The sequence below is a fragment of the Gracilinanus agilis genome, chromosome 2 (genome assembly GCF_016433145.1).
Source record: "Gracilinanus agilis isolate LMUSP501 chromosome 2, AgileGrace, whole genome shotgun sequence".
Lineage (NCBI taxonomy): Eukaryota > Metazoa > Chordata > Mammalia > Didelphimorphia > Didelphidae > Gracilinanus > Gracilinanus agilis.
Window position 1 is genome coordinate 657,004,374 of NC_058131.1, and position 13,596 is coordinate 657,017,969.

Below are 13,596 nucleotides of genomic sequence, written 5' to 3' on the forward strand. Positions count from 1 at the left end.
TTGGTTGTCCACTGGGGAACCTCAGAGAGTTTCTGCCTGGCACTATGCATTTTTTCTTAACATTTTTTCTTGACGTGGATAAAGCCACAGATGACATCCTTCTCAAATACATAGAGGTAGGAGGGAGAGTTAAACCATATCTGGAAGACAACTGTACTGGATGACAAGGGAATAGCAAAGACCTAATCTGGTGAGGACAATGTAATTAATCTAAGACAATGAAATTTATTTACTAAGGGTAAATGTGAAGTCTTTTGGTTTTAAAATTTGATTTCAAAAGTACAACATAGGGAGATAAAGTTAGATATTTTTTGTCTAAAAACGATCTAGGTGTTGATTTTAGTGGACTATGAACTCAACAGGAGATTATAAAAAAATACCCTATAGTGGTGGGTACAATATTCAGTTTTCATTCCATGATACATGAATATGCATCACTACTGGCTGACTAAGCCCTGGATTTAAAAAATTATTCTTTGTCATGATGTCAATAGTGATTGTCCATAAAGATCTCAATTTTAGCTTGTGATATTTAATATTTGAGGAGGCAAAAACATGAGCTAGTAGTTATAGTAAATGAAGAGGAAGTTTGGACTTATTCTTCAGAGCACATGAATGAGGAAAAGGGGTAACACACTAATTTTGATTTATCAAAAATGTAGCATGAGTCAATAGCTAGAGCAATTAAAAATAGTAGTTGATGTTGAGGCTTCATACATCTAGTGAAGGTTGGAGCTACATTACCAAAGGTTGGAGGGAGAACAATTCCTCTCATTTTCAGGACATAATTCTTCTCAAATGCTCCCCCTAATACAATTCTTTCTTATCTTCCTTACCCTCATTCTTGCCTACCTAGAAGCTTACTTCCCAAGCTTAGCACTGGTCCTGGCAAATGGAAGGGATACCATTGGGATGAAGGAAATGAAAAAACCATGAGGAAATTGTACTTCTTCCCCCTTCTCAGGCAAAACAAACATGGAGTAGGTAATAGGCATGACTTCCCTAGTCTTTACTCTCATCCTCTCCCAGTCAGGCTCCAAGGACCCTCTACAGTTCAGAATATAGGTTAAATTGAAAAGAATTTCTCTCTATTTCATTGGGTATCCTCCATTTTGTTCACATGCACAAGGTAACATGGTCAAGAATGTATCATTTGTATAAACAGATAAAGGCCAGTCTGACAAGGACAGCCTTTAGCTCTTTTATGCAGAGACCATAGACAAGCATTTATAGGCTATGTCCACATATTTCAAGCCTTCAGATTGTTTTGTGCCCAAATTTTCAAATACATCGGTCTACTAGTTATTCCATGAACTTAGAATTCTGTTCTTGAGTCTTTGAATAGGCTGTTTCAAGGCTAGAATACAATCCTTTCTCCTCTTCCCCTTTTATAATACTTGGCTTAATTTCAAGGCTCAGATCAAGTGCCCCCTAACTTGAAACCTTTCCTGATTCCATGAATTAATTACTCAGTCTTCTCAAATTATTTTTATTTATCCATGTATATATGAATTCAGTAGAATATAAGATCCTTGTGGGCTAGAGCTGAGGTTTGTTTTTGTCTTTGTAACCCAGCAGCCAAGAGAGTGTCTTGCACATAGTAGGAACAAACTAAATCTTTGTTAAATGGAACTTTGATGTTAATTTGAGAAACATTGCTCTAGGATATTGTTGTTGCAGTTGGGACTTCTATAGTCTTTAAAGAAAATAAATTCTATTTATCAAGCCCATTCTGGGGTTTTCCCTGGGCAACAAATGAGTTAGACTTGTAACAATGAAGGAAAAAGGAAGCTTCAAACATACTGGTAAATTAAAGCAATTTGAGCCTCTGGTGGTTTTCAAGGACAATCTGTACCAACTAGTTGATATAGGATTCAGTTTACTGTCAATAAATCAACAACACTTTATTAAAAGACAACTATTTATGGAGGAGTAGCATGGTGCAGTGCACTGAATTTGGAACTAGAAAACATGATGTCAAGTCCTGGCTCTGTCACTGTGTGATTGTATCAAAATCCTTTAATTTCTTTGATCACAAAAGTACCCACAAAATTGAAATAATACTTATGCCTCAATTCCTAATAAAATTCTAGATTATTCCATTAAAGTTCTGTTTCATTGACATCTATAAAAGGACTTGACCAACACCAACTGCCAGGATGGCTTCATTAAGAACAGCTTATGCCAGGATAACCTTGGATCCCCTTTTTGACAGTGTAACTAAACTAGAAGATTTGAGGAATTCTAGAGATACTGTTTAACCTTAGATTTAGTAAAGGATTGGATCATATCTGTCCTACCATTCTTAAGCAAAAGACAGGGAGATCTGGACTAGGCAATCTTATGGGTTTGGAATGACTTAAGCAGTTTTGAGAAATCCACTCTTGGTAATTTTTGTTCTTTGTAAACTGGAGTCATTAGTATATATGTTATCAAGCTAGGCATTGTATATGTGATGCAGAGAGGTATAAGGTATGCTCGCTTCCCTCAAGAAGTCTAGAACCTACTTGAAGACACAAGGCATATGCAAATCAAATAATTGGAAAATAAGAAAGCATATAGTTAAGTGTTATAATAAAAGGACATGTTTATTGAATGAATGGATGGATGGGGAAATGGTCAGATGGTTGGATGGGTGTATGGTACAGATAGGAAGTGTATACCTATACAATATGATTTGAAATAGTCATAGAAGACTCCCTTAGAAGAGTTGGGACATGAATAGGGCCTTGAAGAGTGGGCAGGAAGGTAGTTGAGAAGGGGGGAAGACAGGCATGTACAGAGGTGGGGAGATAGAAATAAACATTAAGTGGAAGGTACTTTAAGGAATTTGGCCTTAAAGAGTGTGAAAAGTTGGACTGAGGAGCCTGGATTATAAGCACTGACAGCTAAGAAGAGAATGGATTACTGAAGTCCTTGAGTTCTAGACTAAAGAGTATGAAACATTTTCTAGATAACTGGAAACCACTATAAATTATTAAATAAATTTCTTTGATGAAAATAGTGTTTTTTTTAACCCTCAATTGCCAACAGTAACAGGATACATTGAGGAAAGAGACATTTCTCAAAGGTATAAGGTTCACTGAAATTTTAAAAGGAAGCCATTTGGGAAGGAGGGGGAAGATGAATTGGGTCATGAAAATGTTGAATATGGGAGATGATATAATTATCCAGATTAGAAATAAGTAATTTGAGCTCAAGTGAAAGGTCGAAGCTATTAAAACATACATTCTTATATGTATGCAAATATATGTGTTTGTATGTGTATATGCTGTTATGATTAAAAATGATGATGGTCAAGATCAAAAGGGAGAATAGTATTTTAATAAAAGCCATGCTTTTAGAGATAAACTGAGCATGCGCCTGTAAGAAAAACCTATTCCAACCTCACCTCAGCCATTTACCTTCCTCTCTCCTCGAGCTCAGGTAACTAAAGAGGAAGTTCCAAGTCACTTCCCCCTAATTTCAAACAGTCCCTCACCTTGAATACGTCATCCAAAACCGGAAACCCATGAAACCTGTTGGACCACAGGAAATGTAGTTTCAAGGACCCCCACAGGTCCACAGAAGTTTGTCAAACACTATATTGAGGTTCAGTCCTTCCAAATAGAACCCCAGGTGATTTTAACTAACACATTACCCCCCTGTGATCCTTTGGGAGATAAATCTCCCCAATGGATCAGGAAAATATAATCAAATTAGAGTTTACAATAATTTAGAGATAAAAGGGAGAAAGAACAAAACCAATGTTTGGTACATTGACCAAAAAACCATTAAGGGGGCAGTAGTCCCCCTTTCTGGCATAAACTGTCCATTCAAAATAAATGCATCCAACCCCATAGTTCAGATCAACTGTGCCCCAAAGTTCAAATTGGATCTTCATGATCCAGTGAAGGCTCTTCAGGCATCTTTTGTTGCCTCCACCAAACAGGTTCATCGGTATGGGGGGGCAAATTGGGTTAGTGAGTGATTGTCGTTGCAAAGCTTATGGGACATGGATTGCTACAGGAACCTGCTTTGATTTGTGAATTTTTTTTTCCTTTTTCTTATTCCTAGAATTTTTTCCTTTCACACATTTTTTTTAAATATCCTGTATTTTCCTCAGAGGTTATTTTTTTTCTCCTTTCTTTTTCTTTTTCTTTTTTTTTTCCTTTTTCTTTTTCCTTTGGACTTTTTGATGTTTTGAGAATTAATTCATATACCTTATGCCTTGACCATGTATTCCTGTGTGATTCCCATGTGTATCCCCATATTTTCCTCAGGGGGGAAATGTAAAGTTGTTCTCCTCTGGGTGACTATGTTACTTCTGTAAATTTGGACTTGAATTAGACCCTAATTTAGAACAGAAGACTACCTCCCAGAATCCAGAAGACGCCATGAAGATGCATGCAGAGACCGCACACTGCTGCAAGAGATCCAGAGTGAATTTCGAGACATGGCGAATTTGAACTTTGGGGGGTTGAATGTATTTATTTTGAATGGACACTTTATGCCAAGAAAAAAGGGGACTGCCCCCTAAATGGCTTATTGTCAATGCATCAAACATTGGTTTTGTTCTTTCTCCCTTTTATTTCCCATTTATCTCTGAATTATTGTAAACTTTAATTTGATTGTTTTCATGATCCATTGGGGAGACTTGTCTCCCAAAGGATCACAGGGGGGAATGTAAAGTTGAAAATACCTTGTACTCCCTTTAAAACTACATTACCCATAATTCCTTGAGCCCTTTCCTATTGGTTGTGAGTTAAAACTACATTACCCAAACTCCTTTTCACCATACCCATAAGGCCTTTAGCCTTTTCCTATTGGTTGTGGGTTTCGCGTGCTGTTTTTGATATGGTGATGGTGGGCGTGTTGTAGGGCTTTTTTTGGGAGAGAAGGCGCCGTGGTGAAGGGTGAGTGAGGTTCTTCCCCAGGGCTTTTTGAATAAAATCCTTATAAATATCATACTTTGGAGGCATTGAATATTAATTTCAATCTTTACAATGCACAACATATATGCCATGAATTGTCAATAGTAAGGTGAAATGAAATTGAACCTTAAAGATTGATGAGCTTGTCAAGGGAGAAAGATAATGTTGAGAGAGAAGTAAAGATGATTAAAGACTCAGCTTTGAGGTACTCTTAGAGGTAGGGAGTGGAAAGTGAATAGGAACTAGTGAAATGGAAAAAGAAAATAGTCAAATTTCTGGGGACATTCAATTTTTCTGTTATTTTTTTCTCCACAGACCAAAGGCATTAGGCTGGCTACTTGCTTGGCAAAGTGTGTGTGTGTATTGAATGGAAGAACAATTTAACTCCCTTAAAATTTTATTTATTTAATTTAGAATATTTTTTAAACCCTTACTTTCCATCTTAGAATCAATACTGTGTATTGGTTCTAAGGCAGAAGAGAGGTAAGGGCTAGGCAATGGGGGTTAAGTGACTTGCCTAGGGTCACACAGCTAGGAAGTTTCTAAGGCCAGATTTGAACCCAGGACTTCCCATCTCTGGGCCTGGCTCTCAATCCACCAAGTCACCCAGCTGCCCCTTAAAATATTTTCCCATGGTTACATGATTCATGTTCTTTCCCTCCCTTACTCCCACCCCCTCACATAGTCAATGAGCAATTCCACTGGATTTTACATGTATCATTGATCAAAACCTATTTCCATATTATTAATATTTGCAGTAGAGTTATCATTTAGAGTCAACATCCCCAATCATATCCCCATTGAACCATGTGATCAAGCAAATGTTTTTCTTCTGTGTTTCTGCTCCCACAGTTCTTTCTCTGGACATGGATAGTGTTCTTTCTCATAAGTCCCTCAGAGTTGCCCTGGATCATTGCATTGCTGCTAGTAGAGAAGTCCATTATGTTCAATTGTGCCACAGTGGATCAGTCTCTGTGTACAATGTTCTCCTGGTTTTGCTCCTTTTGCTCTAAATCAATTCCTGGAGGTCATTCCAGTTCACATGGAATTCCTCCAGTTCATTATTCCTTTTAGCACAATAATATTCCATCATCAGCAGATACCACAATTTGTTTAGCCATTTCCCCAATCGAAGGACATCCTCTCATTTTCCATTTTTTTGCCATCACAAAGAGCTTGGCTATAAATAGTTTTGTATTAGTTATTTTTCCTTATTTTCTCTTTGGGGTACAAACCCAGCAGTGGTATGGCTGGATCAAAGGGCAGATAGTGATTTAAAGCCCTTTGGGCATAATTCCAAATTGCCTTCCAGAATGGTTGGATCAATTCACAAGTCCACCAGTAATGCATTAGTGTCCCAATTTTGCCATATCTTCTTCAACATTTATTACTTTCCTTTGCTGTCATATTAGTCAATCTGCTAGGTGTGCGATGGTACCTTGGAGTTGTTTTGATTTGCATTTCTCTAGTTATAAGAGATTTAGAACACTTTTTCATGTGCTTATTGACAGTTTTGATTTCTTTATCTGAAAACTGCCTATTCATGTCTCTTGCCCATTTATCAATTGGGGAATGGATTGATTTTTTTGTACATTTGATTTAGTTCATTATAAATTTGATAAATTAGACTTTTGTCAGAGATTTTTGTTATAAAGATTTTTCCCCCAATTTGTTGTTTTCCTTGTAATTTTCATTGCATTGGTTTTGTTTGTACAAAACCTTTTTAATATAATGTAAACAAAATTATTCATTTGGCATTTTGTAATATTCTCTGTATCTTGCTTGGTTTTAAATTCTTTCCTTTCCCATAGATCTGACAGGCATACTATTCTATGTTCACCTAATTTAACAATTTTACTTTTTGAGGTATTCATAAAGAGAAACTAAGCTGTTTATTGAAGAGACAATATAGCATAATGGAAAGAAAACCAGACTTGAATTAGGAATACCTGGGTCCAAGGCCTGCCTTTGTTACACATTGGCTGTGTATCCTGCCTCTGAGTCAGATGATCTCAGTGGCCCAGGCCTTATAAATCTGTAACTTATAGAGAAAGTTCTGATCTACAGTGGCAGAGAGTCTTATTAGGAGTTCTCTGCACAAGTGAAATTACAAGTTTGGTCCAAAACACAAAATGAAAACCATTCTCAAAAAAAAATTTAACCCCTTACCTTCTGTCTTAGAATCAGTACTAAGTATTGGTTCCAAGGCAGGTGAATGATATGGGCTAGGCAAATGGAATTAAGTGACTTGCCCAGGGTCACACAGTTAGGAAGTGTTTGAGGCCAGATTTGAAGCTAGAACTGCCCATCTCTCACCCTCAAAGATTTAAATCAAATGATGATTGCTCATTTAAATACTGCTGCCTTTATCATGTCGAATGTCTAAACAAAGTGCTTTGTACATAGCAAGCATTTAAAAAGTGCTTTATATAATCAAATCCAGATTTTGATAGCAAAATTGATGGATATGATTGTTAATAGAGACAGTGTTTCTCAGAGAGATTATCAAGAGATAAATGTCCCACATATTATTATTCCCATTTAATGCATGGGATAACTGAGGTTTAAAGGTTAATGATTTAGCACAAGCTCATATAGCTGATAAAAGACAAAGGTAGAATTCAAACTCAGGTCCTTCCTCCTCTAGGTTGAGTGCTCTTTCTATCACAAAGTGTTGAATCTCAAAGGTCTAAGAACATTCATAGTCCCAAGAAAATGAAAGAGATATATGCCTAACAAAGAAATGCAAAGCTCTGCCTGGTCAGGGTATCAAAATGGTCAGGATTTAACACTGCCAAGTTTAATTTCCTGCATCCCCAAAGTAACTGGCAGAGGATAAATATGCATTATGACCTGAGTGAGCCCATGAGTGCTGAGCTGGAGCAATAGCAAACATTAAGCACTTAGTGTATGTAAGCCTCTATGTGAGCTAATTGGCTTGTCAAGATGAACAAGATATGGTTCCTCCCTCCCAGGAACTTATTCTATGTATGTGGAGAAGAGATGACAGGTACAAATAGTCTGTTTTATATTTAGCTATGATCAGCACATAAGAGAGATACAAAATGGAATTAGAGATTTGAGGATGAAGAAGACAATATCTGATGAGGGGTCTCAAGCAAGATTTTAAATGTAGCCAGTACTTTGCATAAGCTTTGGAGGACTGAGTATGATTTCCATGAATAGAAATGGGGGGAAAGTGGGCATTTTAGGCATTGAAATTAGAGAATTACAGATGTGGAGTTTAAAGGGACCCCAAGGGCCAACAAGTCCAATCCTTTCACTTTACATCTATAAGAAACTGAGTCTCAAGGAGATGAAATTTTAACTGAGGGCTTCAAATCTCAAACAGGTTCTCTCTGTCCTGTACCATACTGCCTGCATAAGAACAAAGTCATAAAGATAAGACATTAAGAGCTGTTTGGGGGATCTGGTGAGTAGAACAGTTTAGAACATAGAATACTTTATGGAGGCAAAGACTGTCAGATACAAATCTGATATATACAGTGTAAATGATTGGTAATCTCAGAGGTAAGACATTAACTAAAGTTGAGAAGAATTGGGAAAGGCTTCTTGCAGAAAGCAGCTTTTTAAATGGGACCTGAAGGAAATCAGGAAATCCAGGAGATGGAAAAGAGGAGTAAGAGATTCCAGGTATGGAGGAGCCAGTGAAAATTTAGTCAGGAGTATTGTGTGTTGCTGGATCACAGAATATACCAAAGGGAGGAAGGTTAAAGAAGGATGTAAAGGTAGGAAGGGGCCAGGCTGTGAAGAGTCTAAAAGGGAGGGAAACTCTTTTACTTGAAATGGTCAAATCCTAAAGTAGGGTAGACAGGTGAGAAATGAGATGATTAGAACACTGAGTATCCTCCTTAAGTAATATTTTCTGAGTTCATGGCTCCACCCTCTAATCATAAGGACAAAGGGTGTGTAAAAGGGAATTCTTTGTTCTTTTTGAGTTTATACTAGTGAAAGGAAATCCTTTATTCTCTTTGCCTAGTTGGAGCTAACACTTTGGTTAACAATAACTTAAGTACCCCTACTAGTACCTCACTAGATTGTGAAGACAGGATTAACTCTCCTTTGTCTACTTTTTGATTGAATCAACAAAAGCTTGAACTAGGTGGAGGAACTCTCAAATCATTTAGAGAATTCACACCCTCAGAAACTCAATCAATCAGGAATCTGTGAGCCATTTTGATGAGTATTCACCCCTCCAGAAGGTGAGAACTGGTTCCCAGAAACATTGCTCCCTGGGCAGTGCTAGACAATTTGGAAGCTGTGATTGGCCCCTGTGAAAAGGGGAAGGGACAAGAACCCACTATAAAAGACCCTGAATTTCTGGGGCTCAGGAAGGAAGTCAACTACAAGAAGCAAGTCAGCTTCAAGAAGGAGTTGGCCTTTAAGAGGGAAGTCAGCTTAAAGAAGAAGATTGTCTCAAGGAAAAAAGTCAGCCTCAAGAATCATCTTCAGCTTGAGTCATTGTCTTGACTTGCCTCTTGGTCTTGGGTGAGTGGATAGCCAGCTTTCCTTTCCTGTCTTCTGGAGAGAGTTTAATTCCTCTCGAAGGCCAACAAGTCCTGTCTGAGTTGAGCACCATAGAATTATTTAGTTAGATAGGCTAATGTCTTTTCTACCCTTCTGTATTTTTCTGCTTTCACTCTTTCCACCTCTTTTGTAAATAAAAGCTATCCAAGTCATTTCAACTTTGAGTAATAATACTTTGAATTGGCAACCACCACTATTATTTATAATCTTCATATATTTTAGCTAAACTATTAATTTTAATCCCTACAGGTAGTAATGAGGTGGAGAACTGAGGGTGATGAAACCAAGTTTTCCCAGCTTTCTGAGGCATGGTGGAAGAGTCAGAGAAGTCTTAATTCAGTGCAGTTAAAAGAGAAATTAGAGAGTATACTAGATTGTAGTGGAGAATATAGAATTTACCTGGTTTACCATGGGCTCAAGTTAGGAAAGGGAGGAGAATGTATCCAGGGTATATGATGGCTTGGTAAAAACTCAGAAGCAGAAGCATTAGAGATCATCTATAAAGAACTGGGTTGGGGTCAGGAAGTAGAATCCAGACTCAGACACTTAACAGTTCTATGGCCTTGGGCAAGTCACTTAACTTTTGCCTCACTGTTCCCCTCTATAAAATTGGAGTAATAATAGCACCTGCCTCCCAAGGTTGTTGTGAAGGTAAAATAAAATAATATTTATAAAGTAACTTGCAAACCTTAAAATGTGATATAAATTCAAGCCATTATTAAGAGTGCTGTTGTTGTTAATTCTATGAATATCCCTAACTAGCATTAACATAGTGACTAGCATATAGTAAACATTTGATAAGTATTTCTTTTTTGGTGGGGAGAAGCGAAAGAGGAGGGGAAGGGAAATTCTACAATATGTGCCATGTGTCAGGCGCCATGTCTTAACACACTTTATAAATATTATCTCAGTTGATACTCACAATAATCCTTTGAAATGGATGCTGTTATTATGTCTATTTTTTATAGTTGAAGAGCCTGAGGTAAACAGAGGTTAAGTGACATGCCCAAGATCATAAAATTAGTAAGTGTCTGAGTCTAGATTTGAACTCAAGTTTTTCTGACTCCAGATCTAACACTATCCACTGTGCCGCCTAGGTACCTCTGACAGCTTTTTTTCATTTATTTTATTCAATGCAGGGTAAAAAACTAAAACAAAGCAAAACTAAAACTAAAAACCAAAAACTAGGAACCTGAAATATCTATGCTCCTGATCCTAGAAGAGATGGATCTCTCTCTCTCTCTCTTTCTCCCTCTCCCTCATCCTCTCCTTTTCCCTCCCCCCCCCCCCACCTTTCTCTGTAAGTATGGGGCAAGAAAGAGTCAAAACAAATCATGATGATCAGCATAACAGACAAGCATGACCATTGAATATTCTGTCATTAAAATTGCAAGCACGTTCAGTGTACATCCCTAATTGCATGTTGTTTCTTGATGATTCTTTGCAGAGATGAATTACAATCTCAATCTGGGTGGTGGCATGAATCACAATTCTCCCTTTGGAAGTGCTTTAATTTTCCCATGTTTCTACTTTCATTTTCCTTCTTGTAATCTGTCTCATTTCCTTATGACAGAAGGCAGAGACAGCTATCATAAAGGGGAGGAGAGTGAGAGCCTGTCTGTTTCTGAGCCTCATTTCTTCACCCTTAAATGAGATGGGGGCTTGGTCTAGTTCATCTATAAGGTCCTTACCAGTTCTAAATTTTATGAACTTAGAAGAGAGGAGCAACTCTGGCAAAGATATTTCACTTGGATGAGAAAAGGCAGAAGGGGGATATAGCAACATTCTTCATATCCACCATGGCCCTTTAAGGAAGCACTTTAACATAGATTCAAATTACTTTGCTATTCAGATAGGGTTCCTTTCTGTGAATTGCAGAATGCTAAATCAAACCAGCACTAAAACTTTTGGGACACTTTGTATGTGCTAATTTGATACATTATTGAAACTGTCCTCTCTCTACACTTGACCAGGTCTTCCCATTAATTGCACTAACGAGATTTATCCAAAATGTGGGAGACTTTTCTTTAATTCCTTTAATATCCTAGGGGAGTAGATGCGGCTTTTAGGTTATCTGTTCTCATTCTTGCTACATGTCTTCCTATCTCGTTTTCCAAAACCCAAAGTAGCTTCTAGAAATCTTTCACTACTTCTTACATTCAGGTTATCTTTGGGAATGTGCTATGTACAGTCTACTTATACTGTCCATGCGACTTTGCATTGTTGTTTTGCCCCATCTTTTCTTAGGAGAGTCATTGTGATAAGGCAGAATGTAAAAAAAAAACAAAAAAACACAAGATTTGGAGTCAGAAGATCTAGGTTAGAATCCTTCCTTTGTTACTTCCTATCTATATGATCTAGAGAAAATAACTTTCGTTTTCTTATCTGTCAAATGAAGAGTTTACTTTAGATGATTCTCAAGATCTTGTCTTTTGTCCTTCATTTGTTTCAGTTGTATCCAATTCTTTGTGACCCAATTCATGGTTTTCTTGGCAAAGATACTGGAGTGGTTTACTATTTCCTTCTCTAGATCATTTTACAGATGTGGAAACAGAGGCCAAGAAGGTTAAATGACTTGCCCAGGGTCACATAGCTCATGTCTGAGGTCAGATTTGCCTTCATGAGGATGATTCTTTTTGATTCTAGGGCTGATATTCTATCCACTGTACCACCTAGCTGCCTAATATAAAGATTTTACATTGCTTTAAAACTTATAAAATGAAAATTCAATAACATCTACTTCGTTTAGGATTGCTTTCATGTTTGTCCTTGTAATCACCAGTGCTTAATGTAGTGACTGGGCTCTTTGCTATTTCCTATGGAATATTCCATTGCCATCTCCATGGCATTGCAAAGGCAGTGCTCTCTTCCTGGAATGTTATCCTTCCTCACTTCTGTTTCTTCCTGTCCCTAGTTTCCTTCTAAATGATGACCACTCACTTTAGCAATTGGAAAGAATGCTCTCTGAGCTGAAGAAGTTTGATAATAAGAATTGATCAGTTTTCTTGCACATTTTAATTCATTTATTGGGCAGCCAAAGCATTTCCAAATGAGGGATTGTGGGGTAACTGAAGTCCTCACTAGAAATGGGAAAAAGGAAATTTATGAACAATATTTATGTATCTATGGGAGATAAAGAAAAGTGCATTCTTTATAGGTGGCTAAAATCAGGAGTGCAATGATGTGGTTTTCAAAATCTTTGTTCACTTTGGGGTGATGGTATGAAAGCTTCAAGGATGTTTTTCTAGATTTCCCTCTCTAGATAATTTTGTACAAAAAAAGTCCCATTTCTGAAACATGTTGGGGACATTCCTTCCTTTTAGGGCATTCTAGTATGACAATGGGAAGCGAGCAAAGTGCTATATACTGCTCTGATTTCATATCTATGTTGATGATGTTTTAGTGAGATTATGGAACTGAAATGTTCCTTGATTTACTCAGTATTGGATAATAAAGAAAGTGTGGAGGGCTTTACTGATGATGCTCAGGGTTATGGGATCTTCTGAGCCTACTTAGATACTTTATGATATTACTGGGAAAAGAGGGAGAGATCTCAGTTGTTTGGGTTTTTTTTTGGGGTGGGGTAAAAGCCAAAAATTCAAGGAATAATAAATACTTGTAGGATTCCTGCCAATTATGTGGAAAATGCCAGGAAAATGGTCTTAGGCTTTTGGCTAAAAGTGAGTCAGTGTGATGTCAGAGATGAACTCCATGTCACTTAAATATATCACTTTAGTCTCACTTTCTTGATAAATCTAACATGCTATCATATGACCTATCAGGAGTGGTTGGAAGATGTGAGTGACCTTAGGACTTTTACATTTATCTGGATCCACTATTGTTTTCCCTTGTACATGAAATACCTGGAGATCAGGAAGTGTTTTTCTTGTTGGGAAGAGGATTGTCTTTGGAGGCTAGAACTGTTTCATTTTTGTATCCTCAATGACAAGCACATATTAGGTGCATAATAAATGCTTGGTCAATGAATTCTCAGACATTCTAGTTCACATTATGGATATTGAACCTGTTATGCATAGCATGAGGTAATTATTGTTCTTGGATTTGGCAGAGGTTGGAAACATACTTTTAGAATTTTACTTTATGGAAAATTACCAAATTGAAAAACAAATCATAG